Consider the following 7537-nt stretch of genomic DNA (forward strand, 5'->3'; position numbering starts at 1 on the left):
AAGGCTGACGGCCGCCGGAAAGCCCGCAGCCCCACGGGCTGTGGGGCCACGCGAGCGGCTGCCAAAGAGCTTTCCAACGAGGCACGGCTTTCCCTCCTGGCTCTTCGGGCGTGGGAGCTGTGGCCAGTGCCGCGGCCCTACCGGAAAATGCTTCGGGGGCTGGCGCGGCGGCGCCAGGTGGGTGCCGGTGGCGCCGAGGCTGACGGCCGCCGGAAAGCCCGCAGCCCCACGGGCTGTGGGGCCACGCGAGCGGCTGCCAAAGAGCTTTCCATCGAGGCACGGCTTTCCCTCCTGGCTCTTCGGGCGTGGGAGCTGTGGACAGAGCCGCGGCCCTACCGGAAAATGCTTCGGGGGCTGGCGCGGCAGCGCCACGTAGGCGCCGGTGGCGCCGAGGCTGACGGCCGCCGGAAAGCCCGCAGCCCCACGGTCTGTGGGGCCACGCGAGCGGCTGCCAAAGAGCTTTCCAACGAGGCTCGGCTTTCCCTCCTGGCTCTTCGGGCGTGGGAGCTGTGGCCAGAGCCGCGGCCCTACCGGGAAATGATTCGGGGGCTGGCGCGGCGGCACCAGGTTGGCGCCGGTGGCGCCGAGACTGACGGCCGCCGCAAAGCCCGCAGCCCCATGGGCTGTGGGGCCACGCGAGCGTCTGCCAAAGAGCTTTCCAACGAGGCACGGCTTTCCCTCCTGGCTCTTTGGGCGTGGGAGCTGTGGCCAGAGCCGCGGCCCTACCGGAAAATTCTTCGGGGGCTGGCGCAGCAGCGCCACGTGGGCGCCGGTGGCGCCGAGGCTGACGGACGCCGGAAAGCCCCAGCCCCACGGGCTGTGGGGCCACGCGAGCGGCTGCCAAAGAGCTTTCCAACGAGGCACGGCTTTCCCTCCTGGCTCTTCGGGCGTGGGAGCTGTGGCCAGAGCCGCGGCCCTACCGGAAAATGCTTCGCAGGCTGGCACGGCGGCGCCAGGTGGGCGCCAGTGTCGCCAAGGCTGACGGCCGCCGGAAAACCCGCAGCCCCACGGGCTGTGGGGCCACACAAGCGGCTGCCAAAGAGCTTTCCAACGAGGCACGGCTTTCCCTCCTGGCTCTTCGGGCGTGGGAGCTGTGGACAGAGCTGCGGCCCTACCGGAAAATGCTTCGGGGGCTGGCGCGGCGGCGACAGGTGGGCGCCGGTGGCGCCGAGGCTGACGGCCGCTGGAAAGCCCGCAGCCCCACGGGCTTTGGGGCCACGCGAGCGGCTGCCAAAGAGCTTTCCAACGAGGCACGGCTTTCCCTCCTGGCTCTTCGGGCGTGGGAGCTGTGGCCAGAGCCGCGGCCCTACCGGAAAATGCTTAGCAGGCTGGCGCGGTGGCGCCATGTAGACGCCGGTGTCGCCGAGGCTGACGGCCGCCGGAAAGCCCGCAGCCCCACGGGCTGTGGGGCCACGCGAGCGGCTGCCAAAGAGCTTTCCAACGAGGCACGGCTTTCCCTCCTGGCTCTTCGGGCGTGGGAGCTGTGGCCAGTGCCGCGGCCCTACCGGAAAATGCTTCGGGGGCTGGCGCGGCGGCGCCACGTGGGCGCCGGTGGCGCCGAGGCTGACGGCCGCCGGAAAGCCCGCAGCCCCACGGGCTGTGGGGCCACGCGAGCGGCTGCCAAAGAGCTTTCCAACGAGGCACGGCTTTCCCTCCTGGCTCTTCGGGCGTGGGAGCTGTGGCCAGAGCCGCGGCCCTACCGGAAAATGCTTCGGGGGCTGGCGCGGCAGCGCCACGTAGGCGCCGGTGGCGCCGAGGCTGACGGCCGCCGCAAAGCCCGCAGCCCCACGGTCTGTGGGGCCACGCGAGCGGCTGCCAAAGAGCTTTCCAACGAGGCTCGGCTTTCCCTCCTGGCTCTTCGGGCGTGGGAGCTATGGCCAGAGCCGCGGCCCTACCGGAAAATGCTTCGCAGGCTGGCACGGCGGAGCCAGGTGGGAGCCAGTGTCGCCGAGGCTGACGGCCGCCGCAAAGCCCGCAGCCCCACGGGCTGTGGGGCCACGCGAGCGGCTGCCAAAGAGCTTTCCAACGAGGCACGGCTTTCCCTCCTGGCTCTTCGGGCGTGGGAGCTGTCGCCAGAGCCGCGGCCCTACCGGAAAATGCTTCGGGGGCTGGTGCGGCGGCGCCAGGTTGGCGCCGGTGGCGCCGAGGCTGACGGCCGCCGCAAAGCCCGCAGCCCCATGGGCTGTGGGGCCACGCGAGCGTCTGCCAAAGAGCTTTCCAACGAGGCACGGCTTTCCCTCCTGGCTCTTTGGGCGTGGGAGCTGTGGCCAGAGCCGCGGCCCTACCGGAAAATTCTTCGGGGGCTGGCGCAGCAGCGCCACGTGGGCGCCGGTGGCGCCGAGGCTGACGGCCGCTGGAAAGCCCGCAGCCCCACGGGCTTTGGGGCCACGCGAGCGGCTGCCAAAGAGCTTTCCAACGAGGCACGGCTTTCCCTCCTGGCTCTTCGCGCGTGGGAGCTGTGGCCAGTGCCGCGGCCCTACCGGAAAATGCTTCGGGGGCTGGCGCGGCGGCGCCACGTGGGCGCCGGTGGCGCCGAGGCTGACGGCCGCCGGAAAGCCCGCAGCCCCACGGGCTGTGGGGCCACGCGAGCGGCTGCCAAAGAGCTTTCCAACGAGGCACGGCTTTCCCTCCTGGCTCTTCGGGCGTGGGAGCTGTGGCCAGAGCCGCGGCCCTACCGGAAAATGCTTCGGGGGCTGGCGCGGCAGCGCCACGTAGGCGCCGGTGGCGCCGAGGCTGACGGCCGCCGGAAAGCCCGCAGCCCCACGGGCTGTGGGGCCACGCGAGCGGCTTCCAAAGAGCTTTCCAACGAGGCTCGGCTTTCCCTCCTGGCTCTTTGGGCGTGGGAACTGTGGCCAGAGCCGCGGCCCTACCGGAAAATGCTTCGCAGGCTGGGACGGCGGCGCCAGGTGGGCGCCAGTGTCGCCGAGGCTGACGGCCGCTGGAAAGCCCGCAGCCCCACGGGCTGTGGGGCCACGCGAGCGGCTGCCAAAGAGCTTTCCAACGAGGCACGGCTTTCCCTCCTGGCTCTTCGGGCGTGGGAGCTGTCGCCAGAGCCGCGGCCGTACCGGAAAATGATTCGGGGGCTGGCGCGGCGGCGCCAGGTTGGCTCCGGTGGCGCCGAGGCTGACGGCCGCCGCAAAGCCCGCAGCCCCATGGGCTGTGGGGCCACGCGAGCGTCTGCCAAAGAGCTTTCCAACGAGGCACGGCTTTCCCTCCTGGCTCTTTGGGCGTGGGAGCTGTGGCCAGAGCCGCGGCCCTACCGGAAAATGCTTCGGGGGCTGGCGCAGCAGCGCCACGTGGGCGCCGGTGTCGCCGAGGCTGACGGACGCCGGAAAGCCCCAGCCCCACGGGCTGTGGGGCCACGCGAGCGGCTGCCAAAGAGCTTTCCAACGAGGCACGGCTTTCCCTCCTGGCTCTTCGGGCGTGGGAGCTGTGGCCAGAGCTGCGGCCCTACCGGAAAATGCTTCGGGGGCTGGCGCGGCGGCGCGAGGTGGACAGCAGTGGCGCTGAGGCTGACGGCCGCGGGAAAGCCCGCAGCCCCACGGGCTTTGGGGACACGCGAGCGGCTGCCAAAGAGCTTTCCAACAAGGCACGGCTTTCCCTCCTGGCTCTTCAGGCGTGGGAGCTGTGGCCAGAGCCGCGGCCCTACCGGAAAATGCTTCGCAGGCTGGCACGGCGGCGCCAGGTGGGCGCCAGTGTCGCCAAGGCTGACGGCCGCCGGAAAACCCGCAGCCCCACGGGCTGTGGGGCCACACAAGCGGCTGCCAAAGAGCTTTCCAACGAGGCACGGCTTTCCCTCCTGGCTCTTCGGGCGTGGGAGCTGTGGACAGAGCTGCGGCCCTACCAGAAAATGCTTCGGGGGCTGGCGCGGCGGCGACAGTTGGGCGCCGGTGGCGCCGAGGCTGACGGCCGCTGGAAAGCCCGCAGCCCCACGGGCTTTGGGGCCACGCGAGCGGCTGCCAAAGAGCTTTCCAACGAGGCACGGCTTTCCCTCCTGGCTCTTCGGGCGTGGGAGCTGTGGCCAGAGCCGCGGCCCTACCGGAAAATGCTTAGCAGGCTGGCGCGGTGGCACCACGTGGGCGCCGGTGTCGCCGAGGCTGACGGCCGCCGGAAAGCCCGCAGCCCCACGGGCTGTGGGGCCACGCGAGCGGCTGCCAAAGAGCTTTCCAACGAGGCACGGCTTTCCCTCCTGGCTCTTCGGGCGTGGGAGCTGTGGCCAGTGCCGCGGCCCTACCGGAAAATGCTTCGGGGGCTGGCGCGGCGGCGCCACGTGGGCGCCGGTGGCGCCGAGGCTGACAGCCGCCGGAAAGCCCGCAGCCCCACGGGCTGTGGGGCCACGCGAGCGGCTGCCAAAGAGCTTTCCAACGAGGCACGGCTTTCCCTCCTGGCTCTTCGGGCGTGGGAGCTGTGGACAGAGCCGCGGCCCTACCGGAAAATGCTTCGGGGGCTGGCGCGGCAGCGCCACGTAGGCGCCGGTGGCGCCGAGGCTGACGGCCGCCGGAAAGCCCGCAGCCCCACGGTCTGTGGGGCCACGCGAGCGGCTGCCAAAGAGCTTTCCAACGAGGCTCGGCTTTCCCTCCTGGCTCTTCGGGTGTGGGAGCTATGGCCAGAGCCGCGGCCCTACCGGAAAATGCTTCGCAGGCTGGGACGGCGGCGCCAGGTGGGCGCCAGTGTCGCCGAGGCTGACGGCCGCTGGAAAGCCCGCAGCCCCACGGGCTGTGGGGCCACGCGAGCGGCTGCCAAAGAGCTTTCCAACGAGGCACGGCTTTCCCTCCTGGCTCTTCGGGCGTGGGAGCTGTCGCCAGAGCCACGGCCGTACCGGAAAATGATTCGGGGGCTGGCGCGGCGGCGCCAGGTTGGCGCCGGTGGCGCCGAGGCTGACGGCCGCCGCAAAGCCCGCAGCCCCATGGGCTGTGGGGCCACGCGAGCGTCTGCCAAAGAGCTTTCCTACGAGGCACGGCTTTCCCTCCTGGCTCTTTGGGCGTGGGAGCTGTGGCCAGAGCCGCGGCCCTACCGGAAAATGCTTCGGGGGCTGGCGCAGCAGCGCCACGTGGGCGCCGGTGGCGCCGAGGCTGACGGACGCCGGAAAGCCCCAGCCCCACGGGCTGTGGGGCCACGCGAGCGGCTGCCAAAGAGCTTTCCAACGAGGCACGGCTTTCCCTCCTGGCTCTTCGGGCGTGGGAGCTGTGGCCAGAGCTGCGGCCCTACCGGAAAATGCTTCGGGGGCTGGCGCGGCGGCGCCAGGTGGGCGCCGGTGGCGCGAGGCTGACGGCCGCGGGAAAGCCCGCAGCCCCACGGGCTGTGGGGCCACGCGAGCGGCTGCCAAAGAGCTTTCCAACAAGGCACGGCTTTCCCTCCTGGCTCTTGAGGCGTGGGAGCTGTGGCCAGAGCCGCGGCTCTACCGGAAAATGCTTCGCAGGCTGTTGCGGCAGCGCCACGTGGGCGCCGGTGGCGCCGAGGCTGATGGCCGCCGCAAAGCCCGCAGCCCCACGGGCTGTGGGGCCACGCGAGCGGCTGCCAAAGAGCTTTCCAATGAGGCACGGCTTTCCCTCCTGGCTCTTCGGGCGTGGGAGCTGTGGCCAGAGCTGCGGCCCTACCGGAAAATGCTTCGGGGGCTGGCGCGGCGGCGCCAGGTTTGCGCCGGTGGCACCGAGGCTGATGGCCGCTGGAAAGCCCGCAGCTCCACGGGCTGTGGGGCCACGCGAGCGGCTGCCAAAGAGCTTTCCAACGAGGCACGGCTTTCCCTCCTGGCTCTTCGGGCGTGGGAGCTGTGGCCAGAGCCGCGGCCCTACCGGAAAATGCTTCGCAGGCTGGCACGGCGGCGCCAGGTGGGCGCCAGTGTCTCCAAGGCTGACGGCCGCCGGAAAGCCCGCAGCCCCACGGGCTGTGGGGCCACACAAGCGGCTGCCAAAGAGCTTTCCAACGAGGCACGGCTTTCCCTCCTGGCTCTTCGGGCGTGGGAGCTGTGGACAGAGCTGCGGCCCTACCAGAAAATGCTTCGGGGGCTGGCGCGGCGGCGACAGGTGGGCGCCCGTGGCGCCGAGGCTGACGGCCGCTGGAAAGCCCGCAGCCCCACGGGCTTTGGGGCCACGCGAGCGGCTGCCAAAGAGCTTTCCAACGAGGCACGGCTTTCCCTCCTGGCTCTTCGCGCGTGGGAGCTGTGGCCAGTGCCGCGGCCGTACCGGAAAATGCTTCGGGGGCTGGCGCGGCGGCGCCACGTGGGCGCCGGTGGCGCCGAGGCTGACGGCCGCCGGAAAGCCCGCAGCCCCACGGGCTGTGGGGCCACGCGAGCGGCTGCCAAAGAGCTTTCCAACGAGGCACGGCTTTCCCTCCTGGCTCTTCGCGCGTGGGAGCTGTGGACAGAGCCGCGGCCCTACCGGAAAATGCTTCGGGGGCTGGCGCGGCAGCGCCACGTAGGCGCCGGTGGCGCCGAGGCTGACGGCCGCCGGAAAGCCCGCAGCCCCACGGTCTGTGGGGCCACGCGAGCGGCTGCCAAAGAGCTTTCCAACGAGGCTCGGCTTTCCCTCCTGGCTCTTCGGGCGTGGGAACTGTGGCCAGAGCCGCGGCCCTACCGGAAAATGCTTCGCAGGCTGGGACGGCGGCGCCAGGTGGGCGCCAGTGTCGCCGAGGCTGACGGCCGCCGGAAAGCCCGCAGCCCCACGGGCTGTGGGGCCACGCGAGCGGCTGCCAAAGAGCTTTCCAACGAGGCACGGCTTTCCCTCCTGGCTCTTCGGGCGTGGGAGCTGTCGCCAGAGCCGCGGCCGTACCGGAAAATGATTCGGGGGCTGGCGCGGCGGCGCCAGGTTGGCGCCGGTGGCGCCGAGGCTGACGGCCGCCGCAAAGCCCGCAGCCCCATGGGCTGTGGGGCCACGCGAGCGTCTGCCAAAGAGCTTTCCTACGAGGCACGGCTTTCCCTCCTGGCTCTTTGGGCGTGGGAGCTGTGGCCAGAGCCGCGGCCCTACCGGAAAATGCTTCGGGGGCTGGCGCAGCAGCGCCACGTGGGCGCCGGTGGCGCCGAGGCTGACGGCCGCCGGAAAGCCCCAGCCCCACGGGCTGTGGGGCCACGCGAGCGGCTGCCAAAGAGCTTTCCAACGAGGCACGGCTTTCCCTCCTGGCTCTTCGGGCGTGGGAGCTGTGGCCAGAGCTGCGGCCCTACCGGAAAATGCTTCGGGGGCTGGCGCGGCGGCGCGAGGTGGACAGCAGTGGCGCTGAGGCTGACGGCCGCGGGAAAGCCCGCAGCCCCACGGGCTTTGGGGACACGCGAGCGGCTGCCAAAGAGCTTTCCAACAAGGCACGGCTTTCCCTCCTGGCTCTTCAGGCGTGGGAGCTGTGGCCAGAGCCGCGGCCCTACCGGAAAATGCTTCGCAGGCTGGCACGGCGGCGCCAGGTGGGCGCCAGTGTCGCCAAGGCTGACGGCCGCCGGAAAACCCGCAGCCCCACGGGCTGTGGGGCCACACAAGCGGCTGCCAAAGAGCTTTCCAACGAGGCACGGCTTTCCCTCCTGGCTCTTCGGGCGTGGGAGCTGTGGACAGAGCTG

Source organism: Larus michahellis, unplaced genomic scaffold (genome assembly GCF_964199755.1).
Source record: "Larus michahellis unplaced genomic scaffold, bLarMic1.1 SCAFFOLD_26, whole genome shotgun sequence".
In the NCBI taxonomy this organism is placed as follows: Eukaryota; Metazoa; Chordata; class Aves; order Charadriiformes; family Laridae; genus Larus; species Larus michahellis.